General features: G+C 37.3%; 1 protein-coding gene across 12 annotated transcripts in view; it reads right to left on the bottom strand.

Annotated features, from left to right (window-relative positions):
• Positions 1–19,852, bottom strand: part of Vti1a (vesicle transport through interaction with t-SNAREs 1A) — a 370,470-nt gene that overhangs the window by 216,372 nt on the left and 134,246 nt on the right. The window lies entirely within an intron of this gene.

The following is a 19,852-nucleotide window of genomic DNA, read 5'->3' as shown; positions in this document are numbered from 1 at the left end:
TAAAGGAAAAAATTGTTAGAAAAGATTTAACTGTAAAAATGGAAAATCTCCATAATTCAAGAACAGATGAAAAAGGTCACTGAGAAACCTAAAAGAACGGCACAAATACACCATGCAAAAGGGTTACTTAGACTTGAACCTGGTAATCCTAGAAGAAAAATACATCAAGGGAAAAGATTAGCTTGTGAAGAAAAAATAAGCAGAGGAATCAACATACAGTAACATAATAAATATAAGAGAAAATAGCCTTATCCAGGATAAAGAAATGTAATAAAAACCAAAAGCACACTTAGCACTCAGTGTGAGTGAAGACTTAGGGTAAGGGAAGTTATTAAAGTCTTCTGGAGGACAATTTGGTACTATCTAAAAATCTTGAACTATTCATACTCTTGGCTCAGTAATTCTATTTTTAGGAATTTATTGTTAAAGGCTGGGGCTGCAGCTCAGCAGCACATCACCAGCCAGGAAGCATGAGGTGTTGGGCTTGATTCCTGGCACACACACACACACACACACACACACACACAAAGTACCTTTAAAAAAAAACCTCTGGAGAAGAGAAAGAGAAAAAAAAAAAAAAAAAAAAACTCCCCAAAACCCTTAAAAGAAATAGGAATTGGGGCCCGGGATTTAGCTCAGTGGCGTAAGCTGCCTGCCTGGCAAGCACAAGGTCGTGAGTTCAATCCAAAAAGGAATCTATCATTAAGAGATTGTCAGATATTTATGCAAAGAATTATGAGCAGGTACTTGCACTGCAATATCACAATAGGCAAGAGAATGAAAAGCAGAAGGTCCGATAATAGGAATTAGAATAGTCAAATTTGTATTCATAGAATGTAGTAGTAGATAGACACTAATTTTTTTCACAGCAGAATATGTGATAATATAGGAGACCATCCATAATAGTTGTTTGAAGTGCATACTTAAAAGAGATGATATTTCAAGGGTTAATACATCAAAGCTTTACAGAGGATGAGATCCAAGTATGGTGTGAAGTGACCAAGTTTAAAAAACTGTGTGTTCTGTATAAACATGTTTGCACATATACACATGTGTATGAGCCTATGACCCAGAGTTTCTTACCAAAAATGGTCAGTGATTGGTGGGGCTGTAATTTTTTATTGTCTTCATGCTTTTCCATTTTCCCTAAAATTCCCACAGAGAAACTTACTTTTACAATCAGAAAAAATTCCCATAAATGTTATGTGATGAGGGAATCAGTTCCAGCCCATATCTAAACATAACCACTGACCCCTAAAACACTATGAAGAGACTCCTTCTAACTTACTGCTGAGCTCTCTGTGAGGAAGGAGATTTCACTGCCTTTATTTCACGGTCCTGCCTCTTTTGACTACTAATACACCAAAATGTTAAAGCAGTGGTTTCCAGTCTTTATAGGCATCAGAAGCAGCACGAAAGCTTTTGATAATATTGATGCCTGCAAACCATCCTTGAAGATTCTGATTCACCTGGGCTGAGATGTGGCCCAAGCATCACGCGTTTTTGAAAGCTCCTTGGCTAATTTTAATGTTGAACCATGGTTGAAAACTATAAAACTATTCTAAGCTGAGCTCCACAGAGTGCAGCTTAATTTCATTTCTCACTATATCCTTTAGGAGGACTGAAAGAAGTTAATTTTGGAATGAGGTGACTGTATCTACTTTTAATATCTAGTGTGAAGTGTTACTATGCATTTAATCTCTCATCTGTTGAGTTTCTTTAGCCATAATGCAGTCTTTCATTCAATAAATACTTCTGATTATAAGCCCTCGTGGCAGTATATTCTTTTCTTTCGTAGCATTTGCTAGAAGACTAAGTTTAGTTTTATTCAGTGAACTGTAAGATCCAGCAAGGTAAAGACAACAACCAGTTTTATTTACCATATATCCTTACAACTTAAATTCAGTAAATGTAAACAAGCACCATGTCCAATCATTGTTAGGTTCTTTGGGGTTACACTCAGAATGCAACATTTATAGCGTGAACTCACCACCTTCTGCTTGCAAAGCACTATATCAAGTAAATGTGGTAGAGACAGATGAATGTACAGAGGTAACTGTAACACAGAGCCTAATAAAGAAGTGTGGAGACAGAGACCCAACATATGAGTTACACAGATGTACATGCCAACATGTACACACACACAATGTGCAAACATACACACTGTCAATCCCATAGAGCAGCACACACGCTGACATGCACATGCACATTCGTAGACAACTACAGGCATGTACACACAGTTGCACACACCCACACACACACACACACAGATACTGACACACCCACAGACAGACACATGCAGGCATTAGGTGGAGGATTCATCTGATAGAGACCCACCAACAGGTACTGGAGTGATTTTTTCACAGAAGCCTTTATGGAGGAAATGTCAGTTGAGGTCAGCCTTGATGACACTGGTTACGAGAAGGGTTGGAGAAAATGTATTTGTTTCCTGTTGCTGTTGTAACTGATGACCTAGGAATTTAAAGGCCAAAAACAATACACGTTCAACTGTCTCACAGTTCTACAGGTGGGTATTAATGCTCTTTGCTCTGGGTCTTACCAGGTAAAAATCAGAGTACCCTCTAGGCTGCCTTCTTTCTGGAGGATTGGGGATGAATCCATTTCCGTATGCATTCAGAGTACTGGCTGAACTCAGTTCATTGTGGCTATGGATTGTTTCCTGGTTCCCCGACAGCCAGGGTTCTCTGTCAACTCCTTACACTGTCTACGTCCCTCATCACATTGTCTCCTCCATCCTTAAGTCAGCAGTGATACACGGAGCCCTTCTGATGCTTCAGATCTCTTCATCTACCTCTTCTGCTGAGACTTCTCTGTCCCTAGCCAAGGAAATTCTGTGCTTTAAAGGGTTAATGTGGAGGCTGGGGATTTAGCTCAGTGGCATAAGTGCCTGCCGTGCAAGCAGACGGTGGTGAGTTCAATCCCTGATACCAATAAAAAGGAAACAAACAAACAAACAAACAAAAAAGGGTTAATGTGAGTAGTTTAGATCAACTGGTTAACTGAAGAAAAACTGCAGATCCGAAAATCTGATACCTTAACTACAACTACAAAGTCATTTTTGCCATGTAACATAAAATATTCACATGTTATAGGGAATAGAGCATATGTGTATTTGGGGGGATCATTCTGTCCTCCATGATATGGCTGAAGCACAGATTTGGGGGGTAGGAGAAGGAACTTTAGACACATGAAGAGCCCAGCCCGAATGTCTAAATTTTACCTTGTCTTCAAAGGGAAAATAAAGATTCTTAAATATAAAGAAACAAAATTGTTACAAAATGGAATCTCTTTTAATATAAACCTGATCACTCAATGGGAGGCTGAGTTCCCATGATTTACATTTTCAGCTTCTATGAATGAATGAAGCCCAGAATGAAGCTACTACTTTTTTGAGTTATGGTTATCTTATTATATACTGATTATTATTCTGGGAAATCTGTTCCAGTTTCCAATCTCTGCACTAATACCAAATTATGTGTATAAACTATGCAAATGATATATATTTTATATATGATCTCACATACACAAATATATACATTCATATAGTTTTCTATCTGTGAAACCAATATTCTATTTTCTTTTTATAACATTCTTTGACTTACTAAATATTGTATACATTTCCATTATCCTCTATAAATAATAAATTTTTCTTAATATCAACTCACGAGTATATAAACTTTGGGAGGCTTCTGAGAGCTATCAAACCTTTTAATTCTTGCTCAATATCAGGAAACACATTTAGGATTCAAAATATCCCTAACAGAGACTAGGGCAAAAATGTATCACTAGAAGAGAAAGCTATGTTCAGTTACTGAGCTCATATTCTGAATACGAAAATACTGTGTCATGAAAACTAGAAATCCACATTTAAATAGCACCCTAACATTAAGGTTTGGCCCTTCCACCCTGTACACATTAAATCTATAAAAAGGAAGGAAACTATAAATCATGATCTTTAAGGAAATGCACATGGCAATTCTCATGAAAACAATTCAGGGTTTCTTACTATAAGATGTTCTCTTCTCTGACTTAATATTTGTGTGTGTAGCAATAATTTCTCTGTCAAGAACTTAGATCCTGATATTGGACTGCTGGTTTAAATTCCTGTCCTACCATTTTCTTTTTTTTAAAATTTTTTATTTTGAAAGTAGTTAAATACAACAGAACAAGACAGAAGAAAGCCAACTGAGACCATGTAGTGAAATTGGTACAGAACTTCACAGCAGGTTACTGGGATAACAGTAATAGGTACCACAGTATATTTTGTTATCTTTACAATAGTTGTTCTTTCAATCATGTATATCAAAATAAAATGAAATACAGGACACTATAGAACTTATCAAAACAATATTGAATAGAGCAGTACTATTAATCAGAATAAAGCAAAACAGTAATAAAAATATTTGCCTTCAAAGAGATGGTAGAAGGAAATCCCCCTTATTTGGTATGGTCAACCTCCCAAGAGATGCTCAGATTTCTGGTTCCCATTTGCTAATGGGGGGACCGGGAAAAGCGGGTAGGGGAAGTGGGATGTTTGACTCTAGGCCGTGCACCAGTAGGTTCACTATTGCTTAGCAGGGAGGCAAGCTCCTACCGTTTTCTAGTAGAGTTTGTTTCATTAAGTTACTAAAGTCTCAGTGGTCCTCTTGCTATGAATGGGTTGCCCTACAGGCTACTGTGAGGACCTACTGCGCGCTGAGCCTGTAAGCAGGGCTCACAGGGAATGCATGCTTGCCAGTGTGAGCCATTACCACTGCTATCAGTCTTAGTTACACCCAAATGATTTTCCCTGCAATTCATCTCCCTCTCCCTATTAAAAGAAAACAGGTTTTAGTTTTATGGACACAAACCAACTCTCAGACTCTGGCAAACTAGACAGTTCTCTTAGAAGCAAAGATCTTCAGCATTTACACCTTCACCATACTGAAAAGAAAAAAAAAAAAAAAGATGAAGGGCTGAAGGTTACAGAAAAATAACATAGATTCCTTCAACTGAAATGAATGTCTTCATTCCTGCCGAGAACTATGTTTTGTGAATGAGTAAAGGTGTTGGGAGAGGTAAGAAAGCTGGACATGGCCTGGAACATAGGAAGAACGTGATTAAACAGACCCAGGGCACAGCGATGACGGGCGGGGATGTTAAGGCCATCAGTTACCGAAAGTGTTGAGCACAGATCACAGTGCGCTAAAGTCCCACACGAGGACAGGATATATGAGGGATACAACCTTGCAAAACCAATAAAACCCACCTTTCATGTGTTCCTGCTCCCCACCACTCCCCACATGCAGCTCTAAGATTCAGCAAGGAGATTGCCTTTAAGCCATTTGGAGCAAAACAGTCTTGTCCTCCACCCTCTCAGTTTGTATTTCAAACATAAGCTTGCATTTCAAACAAAAATATATAGAACCTCAAAACTGAATAGGGAAACTTAATTTTCAAACATGTTACACTCAAACATGTTTCAAACATGTTCTTTTCAGTTTTCACAGAATGACTTCTAACATTCGATGTCCTATGAACATAAGACCCAGCAATGGTACTCTGAAATGTATTACAGTTACTGCATTTTGTATTGGTTTGCACACGAGTTGAGCCATTTTTAGGTCATTTTTTAAAGAAAAACTTTGGCCTAAATTACAACTTTAGATGAGACATAAAACTGAGCTCCAGATAGAGGCACTGAACACACAAGTCCTTTAAAAGACTTTTAAAGTCTTTACGTATTTTCTCATCTTAATCTACATGATTTTTATTTGATGACATCAGAGGAGCAGTGGTTTTTAAATTTCATTTCAGTGGGGGAAGACATGGTTTGTAAATCTTACTTTACTAAAACCAAAAAAGTACAGGGAAGAAAACCCTTTCTCTGGACTTAAACAAAACGTCGAGAATGTGGGAAAGCATCAAAAGCACTTAAAACAGTCACGGAATTTGGAGGGAAAGAAGAAGGCAAGGCCCAAAGTCATCTAGCTCCTCTAACTTTGAAAGACAAATAAAAACCCTACTGCCTTTTGTATGATGTTTTAAAGAATTCTACTCATATCATTTAGACTCTAATTCTGAGCCTCAGCTGTATCTATACATTTACTAATTAGCATTCAAATTATGGGAGTAGGCCTAGATTATACATGTGGCTATTACATTTAGCTCCACGAAGTGTAACTCTGGATTGGTAAATTTTCCCTATACCATTCTGCAAAGGTACTTTTTAATATCAAAATTTAGAGAATTTTCTGAAACACAGTCATTCTACTTGCTCTCCATCAAAGCTTATTTCCTTTCTATTTTTCTCTTCATTAATGTACAACATTCAGAGTGAGGCCCATTTCCCTCAACATTCTTTCCAGATCCTTTGCCTTGGTCATCGTCTTTATTGTTTATGCCAGTCTCAATCCAAGCTTTTAACTTGGTATTAACTTTTCTTCTCCTGTGTGACAATGGGGAAAGGAACATATAGACTGCATACCTTTGAAGTTTCCACAGTGACTACAGCAGAGGTACGTGAGTGGTGAGTATTGTATTTGTTGTTGTATTCCCATTTAATGTGCATTTTTAAATTGAAGTTTTAAAATATTGTAACCAGACTGAAAGGATAAAGCAGATAAGAACACTGTAATCTGACTATATAATATTTTCTCATTCTTGGTGCATGAGTAGAATGTAACAAGAGTTGTTCTCTATGCTAATTTTAAAGTTGTCCAGCTAAACCATTATTTATATCCTTTAAACAGATTAACCTCTTTTAACCATCCAGTTTCTTCTCAGAAACATTCATGGACTATATAGGAAACATTCATAGTTAATTTGGGGATCATTCATGCTTTATACAGGTTCTACAAATTTTGAGATGAGGTAATTAAAGAAGCACTATCCTAGCTGCAGTGTGGTAGTTATGTTTAGCCTGTTCTCCATTACACACACCTGAATTTTAATCATGTTATTTACAGACAGTCCAAAGCACTCATCTAAAGGTAAAAGGCATTCATTCAGGTTTAATGTGCCAAGTATTACATTCTTCAATTGAATCATTGGAAAACAGTGTTTATTCAGAATATTTATAGACCTAAGGAACCTTGAATATGTTTTTGGAAACACCACAAACATAAAAATAATAATTTCCCACATAATTTATTTCATTCAAGTATTCTGCAAAAACTGATTTTAATACCTATTTAAAAGGGACATACATAAAGTCCATATACAGTGTCATGGCCAATGAAAGCATAAAAACTTCAGAGCCTAAATGAAAATGTGAATGTGTGTGTGTGTGTGTGTGTGTGTGTGTGTGTGTGTGTGTATGTCTAGTGCTAGAACAAGCTACGTTTATGGATATGGAATTTCGGACCTGAAATTTCAAGGTCCACGAAAGAATAAAATATGCTTGCTGCTAAAAACCACTGGTCATTTTTAGAGAACTAAATCACCAGTGGTTACCCTAAAACTAAGTGCCATAATAATAGGATGCACAAACTGAAGATGTTGGAAATGAGAAATTGTGAATTTGTTTACTTTGGTCTTTTTTACCGTGGCTATGAGAGTAACTGTTTTGACTTCCGATCTTGTTAACCACACTGTTTCTAAGGAGATTGGCTAGAGGAGAAAGACAATGCAGAGAGTAGAACCAGGGACAGAAGAAAGGGAAGAACAAAAGTGAACAAAAGTGAAGGAAGTTGACAGGAAAAGACTGATAATAAAACTATCATTTGCTTTTAAAATTATAGATCATGTTAAATTTCAAAATCATTATTTTATTTCGTTAAAAAACTAGTTAGCTTCTGCTGGAAACAGGCTTTATTCAGACCTTTGCAGGAAAACAATGAAAAACTAATTATTTAAAAACTTCTGCCTTCCATCTTGACTAGATATTTTATTGGTACTATTAGCAGTTCTATAAAACAACCAAAGTAGGTTTTCTACAATTTTAAAATAAGTAAGTTTATGTTGATAACATAAAATGTGAAGAGTAAGTGGTAGCCTAGAAGGAGTATAGAGCTTTCTTGAATGCTTTTTGGCTGCGAAAAAGAATGTTTCCACAAAAATCTGTTTTGCATCATCTAAATGCTTGAAACAAGAACACATAATTTAGAAGGGAGAAAAAAGTGACTGCCACTTAGCCATAAAGAGCAAAGTCGTGTTAGAAATAGCTTCCTTGTGATATTTTGGTACGTTTCTGGGTTTTTTCAGCAATTGACGTAATTACGTGGTTTGAGAGGGCAGTATTTATCCATGTTGCCATTTATACACTGTATACAAACAGAGGACTTGACTCCAGCAGTCTAATGAGCACATGTGTCTGTGGCCACATCCTCCACCTCAGGCTCTGCGGAGGCCCAGGTAGTATTATCACAAATAACTATAATCTTTAAACTGGAGAATATTGATCTCTGATTCAGTTCTGTCAGTCCAAAACATCCAACACTATTTCTGCTAAATGCTATATTACAGTTGTATTGTTTATGTGTCATATAGCAATATGCTAATTATTTCCACAGTTACTGACAGAGGCAGAAGAAGTGTACATGATGCAACAAAATGAAACAAAATAAATACCACAATCTTTTGTTGTTCCTTTATATAACTCACTATCTTTCCCTTATGTCTTTCCCATGGCTACTGTGCAAACTGGAATCAATTCTGGGAAACAAAAGAATTTGTGCCTATAAGAATAGTCAAACGTAGAAAATCACTGCATATATTAGGGTGACTAAATGCTAACTATATTATACGGAAATATCTTTCATGAAAATGACAGTTTTGCTTTTTTTTTTTTTTTTTTTTTTTTAGTTAAGAGTGTTCAGATGTTAAGACAGGTGTGAAGAAAAGTAACAAAACTGCAAAGCCGTTCCGTGTAGCAAAAGTTCAAAACCATGTTTTAAATATCACATACCTGCACCCACTCAGCTGGCATCTTCCTCAGTGGATGCCTGTTTCGTCAGGCCGATGGCCGAAGAAAGCCCTGGGGCAGCAATTGGGAACAGTGGTACACCTCGCCCATTAGCGTCTAGCACTGTCTGCAACACTGTTTACATAAGTTAAGATGTGAATTGAGGTTTTGTAGCACACATTTTCGTCTGTGTGTGGCCCTTTTTAAAAACTGGACTGGTGGAACTCTCCTCCTGACCTGGGGACCAGGCCAGTTCCCTGCTGGACTGGTGAGTGGAGCAGTGGCAGCTCGGAATTCCGCCCAGCCTGAGGGAACTCTCTTCCTGACCTGGAGACCAGGTGGGCTCCCTACCGGACCGGTGAGTGGAGCAGCTGGGGCTGGGAATCCCACCTAGCCTGAGGGAACTCTCTTACTGGCCTAGGGACCAGGCCGTGGTTCCCTGTTGGGTCCAGTGAGTGGGGCCACCACAGGGAACCCCCATCCCAGGCTGGCAGAACTCTCTCCCACACCTGGAACAACACTTGAAGCTCCAAAATACAGGAAAATGATAAAACGAAAGACCAAAATGCAATCTCAAACATCGAGCATCCTAAGAAAGCCTAGGAGCCATGTGCATAGAAGAAAACACATGCCACATAACTGAAATACCTGAAATAATACTAACTGAAATAAAGAAGCAACTCTGGGAAGCCTTAAAGGAATTCAAACTAGAAATAATCTCTCAGGTAAAAGAAGAAATGATAAAAGAAATGAAGCAGATGCTAAACATAGCTAAAGAAGACACAGTGAAAAAACTGGAGGAACTAAACAAAAGGATAGAATCCCTGGATGAACAATATAAGAAACAAACAGAATACATAAAACAGATGCAAAGAGATATACAGGAAATCAAAAACTCCATTGAAAGTTGTAAAAACCGCCTCAATGAATGTGAAGATAAAATCTCAAACCTCGAAGACAAGATTGTAGCCAGTGAACAGGAAAGAAAAGATCTTTTAAAAATAACAAGAAATCAGGAAATAACAATTCAACACCTGCAAGATGACGCAAAGAGAAACAACAAAGGTTGATAGGGATAAATGAAAAAGAAGGGGACAACATAAAGGATGTCAAAGGGATATTTAGAGAAGTAATAGCTGAAAATTTCCCAAATACGAGACTGGAAACTGATATCAAGATCAATGAAGCATATAGAACTCCAAATAGCCATAACCAAAATAAATCTACACCCAGACATATAGTAATGACCATCCCAGAAATCGAACAAAAGAATAGAATATTAAAGGCTGTCAGAGAGAAAAGACAGATGAAATACAAAGGAAAACCTATCAGAATCACAACAGACTTCTCAGCACAAACAATAAAGTCAAGAAGAGCATGGAGTGAAGTATTTCAGATCCTAAAGGAAAATGATTTCCAACCTAGGCTGATGTACCCTGCAAAAGTGTCCTTCAAAACCGATGGAGAAATAAGATACTTGCATGACAAAGATCAGCTGAAAAACTTCATGATCACCAAGCCAACCCTGCAAAGAATACAGAAAGACAGCCTAGATACATTTAGGAAAAAACCACTAAACAAAGCATACAATTAAACAGAGAAGAAAGATAAACAGGCAACAGCAGAAAGATAACATGTCAACAATAAACCAATATATAACAGTTCTAACTATTAATGTAAATGGTCTCAATATATCAGTTAAAAGAAACAGACTGGCAGAATGGATCAAGAAACAAAATCCAACCATATGCTGTCTACAAGAAACCCATCTAACCCAAAAGGATACTCACAGACTGAAAGTCAAAGGATGGAAAACAATACTTCATGCAACAGGAACCCCAAAAAAAGTGGGGGTAGCTATTCTGTTTGCAGACAAAGTGAACTTCAAGCCAATAATGATCAGAAGGGATAAAGAAGGTCACTACACACTGGTTAGGGGAAAACTCCTAGAGGAAGAGATAACTATCTTAAATATATATGCACCAAACTCCAGAGCATCCAGTTATATAAAACAAGTACTAACAGAAATGAAAAACCAAATCAGCAGTAACACAATTCTAACAGGAGATCTTAACACACCGTTGACACCAATGGACAGATCAACCAGACAGAAAATCAACAAAGAAATAAAAGAACTGAATCGCACCTGTGAACAAATGGACTTAATAGACATATACAGAGTATTCCACCCAACGACAACAGAATACACATTCTTCTCAGCAGTACATGGGACATTCTCTAAAATAGACCATATATTAACTCACAGAACATATTTAAATAAATGCAAAAGAGTTCAAATTATCCCTTGCATGCTATTGGACCATAGCGCTATGAAATTAGAAATTAACCATAAAAGATACTGCAAAAATCCCACAAACACATGGAAACTGAATAACACACTCTTGAGTAATCAGTGGGTCACAGAGGATATTAAAGAAAAAAATTAAATAATACCTACAAGAAAATGAAAATACAGATACAACTTACCGGAATCTGTGGGATGCAATGATAGCCGTCCTCAGAGGAAAATTTATTGCACTGAGTTCCCACATCAGGAAGACAGAATGAATACAAATAAACAACATGATACTACACATCAAACAGCTAAAAAAAGAAGAGCAAGTCAAGCCCAAAGTCAAAAGAAGAGAAGAAATTATAAAAATCAGAGCAGAAATCAACGCAATTCAACACAATAGAGACTAAGAAAACAACCCAAAGAATAAACGAATCAAAAAGTTGGTTCTTTGAAAGAATAAATAAAATCGATAAGCCCCTAGACAACCTTATTCAAAAAAGGGAAGAAAAAGCTCAAATTTATGCAATAAGAAATGAAAAAGGTGAAATCACTACAGACTCTATAGAAATACAGATGATCATCAACACCTATTTCGAAAACCTCTACTCTCAAAGGTTTGATAACACAGAAGAAATAGAGATTCTTAGAAACATATGAAGTACCAAAGCTAGATCAAGAGGATGTAAAACTGCTAAATAACCCAATCTCTATTAATGAAATTGAACATGTAATTAATTCCTTACCTACAAAGAAGAACCCAGGCCCAGACGGATTTACTGCAGAATTCTACAAGAAATACAAAGAAGACCTAATGCCGACATTCCTCAAATTCTTCAATGAAATTGAAAGGGAAGGAATCCTTCCCAAGTCATTCCTGGAAGCAAATATTACTCTAGTTCCAAAACCTGAGAAAGACCCAAATGAAAAAGAGAACTACAGACCAATCTCCCTAATGAACACAGATGCAAAAATCCTCAATAAAATATTAGCAAATAGGATGCAGCAAATCATCAAGAAGATTATACACCATGACCAAGTGGGATACATCCCAGGCACGCAGGGATGGTTCAACATACATAAATCAATAAATATAATCCACCATATCAATAAAGCCAAAAGTAATAATCACATGATCATGTCTATAGATGCAGGAAAAGCCTTCGATAAGGTCCAACATTCATTCATGATAAGAACTTTACAGAAAATTGGAATAGATGGTCTTTACCTCAATATAATAAAGGTCATCTACGACAAACCAACAGCCAGTATCATACTAAATGGCCAAAAATTGAAAGCCTTTACTTTAAAATCAGGCATAAGACAAGGATGTCCTTTATCACCACTCCTATTTAATATAGTACTGGAAGTACTAGCCAGAGCAATTAGACAACAGAGAAAAATAAAAGGGGTAAAGATAGGAAAAGAAGAAGTTAAATTGTCATTGTTTGCAGATGACATGATACTCTACATAGAAGACCCCCTAAACTCCATTGAAAGACTCTTAGATATAATAAATAAATTCAGTAATGTAGCTGGATACAAAATCAATACTCAGAAATCAATAGCATTCCTATACACTAACAACAAAATCACAGAGAGAGAAATAAGAGAAGCCACACTCTTCACACTAGCAAGCAAAAAAAATGAATTATTTAGGAATTACTCTTACGAAAGACCTATTCAGGGAAAATTATAATACACTGAAAGAAGAAATTGAAGATGATCTCAGAAAATGGAAAGACATCCCATGCTCATGGATAGGAAGAACAAACATTGTGAAAATGGCCATTCTCCCAAAACTGTTATACAGATTCAATGCAATCCCAATAAAAATACCATCAACATACCTTATAGATCTAGAGAAATCACTCCTAAAATTCATCTGGAACCAGAAGAGACCTAGAATAGCAAAGACAATTCTAAGCAGCAAAGGCAAGGCAGGAGGTATCACATTCCCTGACTGAAGTTATACTACAAAGCAACAGTAGTAAAATCAACATGGTACTGGAATCAAAACAGAGCTGAAGATCAATGGCATAGATTAGAAGATACAACCACAACTACAAACACACTCAACCACCTTATCTTTGATAAAGGAGCCAAGCAGGTTCACTGGAAGAAGGACAGTCTCTTTAATAAATGGTGTTGGAAAAATTGGCTCTCCATTTGCCAAAAACTAACACTAGACCCATGCCTATCACCATGTACTAAATTAAAATCTAAATGGATCAAAGATCTGAATATTAAAACAGAAACACTAAATCTATTGGAAAACAAATTAGATAGAAACCTTGAAGACATAGGGGTAGGTAGAGAATTCATGAACAGGACTCAAACTGCACGGGAAATACTTCCCAGAATCAATAACTGGGACCACCTCTTATTAAAAAGTTTCTGCAAGTCAAAAAAAAAAAAAATCTCCAGCATAGTGAAAAGAAAACCCAAACTGGGAAAAGATCTTAGTGAACTCCCCCTCAGACAAGGGACTTTTGTCTAAAACATATAAAGAATTAAAAAAACTCAGACCCCCAAAATTCAAAGACCCAATCCAAAAATGGGCATCTGAGATGAATACACACTTCTCAGATGAAGAAATACAAATGGCAAATAAATACATGAAAAAATGTTCGTCATCATTGGTCATTAGGGAAATGCAAATTAAAACCACACTGAGATTCCATCTCATTCCTGAAAGAATGGCCAGGATCAAGAAAACCAACAACAACAAATGCTGGAGAGGCTGTGGGGAAAAAGGAACTCTCCTGCATTGTTGGTGGGAGTGTAGACTGGTACAACCTTTGTGGAGGTCAGTCTGGAGATTTCTCAAAAAACTGGGATGGAAGTCCCATTTGTTCCAGCTATTCCACTTCTAGGCATATTCCCAGAAGAACTGAAAGCATCATACCACAGTGATATATGCGCACCTATGGTTATAGCAGCACAATTTGTAATCGCCAGATCTTGGAAACAACCCAAGTGTCCAGCAACTGAGGAATGGATAAAAAAGTTGTGGTATTTCTATACAATGGAGTACTACTCAGCTATAAAGAAGGATCGCATTGAGATATTTATCAATAAATGGGCGCAGCTTGAAACCATATTCATAAGTGAAATAAATCAAACTCGCATCTGTGAACACCGAATAGTTTCCCTAGTGTAGGAAATGATTCAAATATATAAAAGTATGTGGTAACCATGATTCCCCATTATGTGGCCTTGAAACCTTATAAAGTTTTCACTCATTAATTGGAATGGCTTTATTCTGGGCTGTTTGATATAACGGTCTATGATGCAATGAACAGCTATTTTGAAGAAAACAAGACATTATAATAGCTAGTGCTGATTTAATACCATCTTGTTTTAAAACCCCACCAAACTATGGCTCTTCTGTCTCCATTGGTTTTATCATGTTGTATCTTCCTGGATTTTATCATATGTGCTAGTATAAACAAAAATTGTTATAGGCAAAGAGACAATATATAAACCATTGTTCATTTTTCTGTTAGCTGGTTCTAAATATTCTACAATACTTTCATCCACTTGAATGGTGTTACACTGTCTTGATATGTTTGATGCTATAGCACATGAAGTTATATTCAAATATTTCAAGTAAAAAGACACTATGATAACTACTATTAAGTCGGGTTATTTGGTGGTGAAGCACTAAGTTGCTGAAACTGTCATGCTTTATCCTGTATTGTTATGTTGTTATGCCCTCTTTTATCTCAACCTCTCCCTTATTCATTAAAAAAATATTTTTTTAAATTTCTTTTTTAAACTAAGGGGAAAAATTTTTTAAAAAACTATCGGGATATATTATAGTAACTTTTTTGATTTCCTATTAACTTGATTTGAAGTCCTGTAATACTCCCACTATCTTGTTTTGACTGATTAGACTCTGTTCCGCTCTGTATGATAGTATCAAGTATCAGAGTATAGGCAACTATTTTGAAGGCAATAAGATTCACTATGATGCCCATTCTGGTTTGACTATTATCCTCTTTTGAAGTTCTGTAAGGTTTACAATGTTTAGGTTTTATTGGTCTTGTTCTCTACTGTTTTGTTCAACTTTATAATACCTAATGAGATAGACAATTCTTCTCTAGGAAGCAAGAGGCATTATGGTAACTATTGTTGATAACCTTGTACTGTTTTTACATCATGTGCTATGTCTATCCTTGGTTTTGACTGACAGCTTTGTTTTATCATGTTTGATTTTATTCTCTTACAAAAAAAAGTAATAAGATCTATGGGAGCAATAAAACTCAAAATGTGTAAATTTTGTTGTAATAAAGAGAGGGGGAAAAAAAAAGTGCCCTAAAGGATACAACAGTAAGTGTGTTTAGGTGTGTTAAATAGATGACCATATTAATATTTTTGATTGGATCATTGAACATAGCTATTTGTAGTCTCACTGTTTGAATGTTCACTTTGTGTGCTTTGATCCTGTGACCAGAATCACCATTTCTAAGATGATAGTGTGTAATCTATTAACTGGTGATATCTTACTGTTTTTTTTGTAGTTCTGTATTACTTGTACCCTTACACTGTTTTGTTTTGTTCTATTTTTTCTCTTTTTCCTTTTAAATAAAAAAAAATTTTTAAAAAAACCCAAAAACTGGACTGGTTCCTACTATATTATATATTCTACATAAGTTGATCCATTCTTAATAAAAGACCTAATCATAAAGTCCTTGTTATTAAAATGACCAGTGGGATAGAAATGCAAATTCTTTTTTATGATAAGTTTGCAGACTTTTCAGACTAACTTTCATAATTCTGTTTTCAAGACTCATTAAATATCAGTAGGAACACATCATGGTTGCTTTGCTTTAAATGTACTTTTGTATGTACATGTCTATCTAGATCCACATACAAAAATAGAGAATGACTACTTCATCCCATCTCACTGCATAAAAGGAAATTACAGAAACTAAGTCACTGTTCCCTCATCTGTTGAATGGGAACAGCAACGCTACATACACTGTATGGGTCAGTACAAAAACTGCATAAGGAATGATTACGGAGAGTCTAGTGTAATGCATGGCCCAATACGGACAACTCCCTATCCGGGTTCAGGCTGGTGTCAGTCACTGAATTGGGACAGAAAAGTAAAGTGAGCAAGGAGGAGTCTGGGCGGAGGAAGCTGCTGCCTCCGATGGCACGTGTCTGTGCTTGCGGGATGCAGCTGGATCATAAGGGAGCGAGGCCTGTGGGTAGGTCAGCATCCTGGAAATGAACCCAGGCTGTATTTTCTTGGGATACAAAGGTCATTTTGGCATGCTTGGTCCTCTTTATCACTCCCCTCTCAAGCATTTCTCAGTAGTACCTTGAGAAATGGCTTGACTTCACATATTCTTAAGGAGGTAGAGGAATAATTCTGTATCATGAATTCTTGCTGCTAATTTCTGTTATCCATCCTGATACCAAAGTTTAGCTTTAATTACAGTGGCTGGCCATATTCTAAAATTTTCATCCAAGAAGCCAAACATGATATGAAAATAACAATAGCATTAATAATAGTAAGGTAACCCGGGGGAAAGGATAAGCTTTTATTACTTCTGAGCAAATACCAACCTCTGTGCTCCCTAAATATATTGTAAACTTTAAACGAATGGCTTTTTGCAAATTTTAGTGCAGTTGTCTCTACACCAGCTAGATCTGAACTTTGACACAGTGTGCTTTACATATAGGAGAGGACAAGAGTGTATTATATGTGACTGCCAGATGACAAGGCAACGTTCAGTGGGTATTTGGGAAAAAAGCTATTTTGGCAGTAGGAAAAGGACTGGTGATATGCACCAACATAACTCGTCTGTCACTTTAAGAGCTGAAATAGGAAAACCTGTACCATTTTTGTACTTTTGTTCATTCTTTTCAACTCATTCTAAGTTGCCCCCTGGGAGTTAGTCCTCCACCAAAAGTCTCTTTCAGTACACAACTAGCTCTCTCTATTAAGCGTACCCACCCTGCTCCACTGTAACACTGCTTCCTTTGTGCTTGCCTGGTGAACTGACCAGCCATACAGTACAATGGCCACAATTACTAAATTATACTGCCTGTCACTGCCTTTTGTATCACACCTCTAACAGGTGCCATTACCATGATAGGCAAATTGTAATAATCCATTCACAGCATCCACTGCCTTAATAATGTATTTTTTATTTTACATAATCTGTGTGAATACCACAAGGCATCTGAATAGTTCGTAAACACACAGGACTGAAAGACCGAATGGCATGGAATGCAGCCACCAACAAAGGCGCTTAGGACAACAGACCTGAAAGCAGGCACATTCCTGACAAAGTGAAGACACACACAAATATTCCCAGTGGGGAAACGGCCTCCAGACTGGGGAGCTTTCTAACTCAAACTTAGAGACTGCCAGAGTGAGAAACAAGACACTGCCTCTCTAAAATGTTACCTACGCATGGCTCTTGGTGAGCAAAGCCACACAAACCCCTGCTGTTGTTCTCAGCACCTGGGCCATCCAGCACAAGGGAAGCTTGAAAGCACACACTGAGTCAAGTGAACCCTCTAGGTCGCTCTGGTCCTTTTGTCACTTCCCCTCCCCTCCTTAATCTCCAGAAGATGCCTATACACACACTGGAACCGAAACACAACCACTTAAAAGCCTTGTGAAGAGTTCACGGAGCTGTTCCAGGACTGGACACACTTATCAGCAAACGTTTCCTCCATTCCTGAGTGTCACAGTCAAGTGGTAAACTTGAGTGCATTACTGATGGAGGGGGAGGTGGCCTTACTTTTAAGAGACTGTCACATATAAGACATGTTCAGTGGTGTCTTTCAAAGTCTGCTTCATGATGGGGTCATCCTGGCAGCTGGCCTCACAGAGAAATCTGTAGGATGATGTCAATACTTTCGAAAAGTGACTAAAAACATTTCCAAATCAAATGACACCATGTAAATCAGTACGGAGACTCCTCAAAACCCTAAACATAGAAATTCGATTTGGCTCAGCTATACTTCTGAATATCCTTCTGAAAGAGCTAAAGACAGATACATGCACACCCATGTTTACAGCAGCACAATTCTCCACAGCTAAATCATGGAAGTGGCCATACATGTGCATCAACAGATGACTGGATGAAAAATGGGGTACACACCGTACACCCAACGGAGTCTTGGTCAGCCATAGGGATAACTTTGGGTCATTTTTAAGAAAATCTGTGGAACTCGACATCATAATAAGTGAAGTAAGTCAGAAAGTTAAGAGAAGTTAGAGAAACCACATGGTTTCTCTAATATGAGAAAACTAAAATGATTGAAAGAGCAAAATAAAAGAGACACAGGAAAAGGAGAGGGACTGTATAGATGGAAAGCAGGTCTGAGGAAGAAGGGAGAGGAGAGGTAAAATGACTGATGCAGTATGTGTACATGTCAGTTCCCAAGCGGAAGGTGATCACTGCGGAGCACAAAGATACACTATAAACATTTTTAACAGGCACCAATCGCATCTAAGATGGCCAACACTAGCATAGATTAATCCAGAAAACAAAGTCTAAACACAGCCTTGGTGGCCCATAATAAATAAAGATCGGTATTTCTAAGTTTCCCCTTTACCAAAGTTTTTTTTATTTTTATTAGATTGCAACTTTTAAAAGTAGTACTTTTATAGTTATTGAAAAAGCACAGTCATGCCTTCAATGGTGAGAAGGCTTTATCATCAAGGGAACCAGGATTGGCCCCACAATTCCCATGCTTCGCCGTCAGTTTAGGGGTGTTGGGATGAAATGAATGCATTTGTTATATAAGAAGGACATAAACTTTGGGGGCCTCAGGGGGAAAGGTACAGACTGAATGTTGTACCTACAATTCATATGCTGACACCCTGAATTCCTGTGTGATGGTATTTGGGGATGATACCTTCAGGAGGTAAAGAGGCTAGGCCTTTATAAGACAAGAGAGAGCTTGCTTCTTCCTCCTCTTTGTCACGTAGGGACACCGTAACAAGTCGGGCATCTGCAAATTCTTCTCAGTGCCCACCAAGCTGCCACTCCGATGCTGGGTTTTCCAGCCTTTATGGATGGTGAGAAATAAATTTCTGTTCCTTAAACCACCTTATCCACGGTATTTTCTTAGAGCAGACCAAACTGACTAAGGCAAAAATTAGTGGAAAGGCAGAAAAGCATCAAGCAGGTGGCTCAGGTAAATCACCTTGAAGCTGCACTTGCGTATGAAGCATGGCATTTCTATCTAGATAGTACTTGAAAGATATTCTAATCATAGTTTAAAATTTTTGCATGTTTAGTTTCTTCTGTTCACCAATTAAGCTTAGATATCATCAACTCACAGTGCCTTTAGGAAGAGAAACAAATGTGATCATTGTGATAGCTGTTGATTCCTCCTCTCCAATTTATCCCTCCAATACTAACACTGATGAAAATTCACCAGGCAATGCTAGTTGCTAATAGAAACTCAGTCCCTGGTCTTTATAGATGTAAATGGAATGTCCAGAGTCTATACTACTTTATTTTCATCATACAAGTCTTTTACATTTTGCACTGTGTAAGGAGTTTACATTATCACACCTAGTCCTTCTATTAGACTCACAAGATAGTAATATCATCTCAGTCTTGCAGACTAGAAAAGTGAGGCTGAGGGCCTAAGTGAGGGCCTTACTTGTTCAA

The sequence above is a fragment of the Cavia porcellus genome, unplaced genomic scaffold (genome assembly GCF_034190915.1).
Source record: "Cavia porcellus strain 051 isolate PalLab524CR breed Dunkin Hartley unplaced genomic scaffold, mCavPor4.1 scaffold_2, whole genome shotgun sequence".
Classification (NCBI taxonomy): domain Eukaryota; kingdom Metazoa; phylum Chordata; class Mammalia; order Rodentia; family Caviidae; genus Cavia; species Cavia porcellus.
The sequence above is the reverse complement of the archived record's forward strand: the minus strand, read 5'-3'. Positions and strand labels throughout refer to the sequence as shown.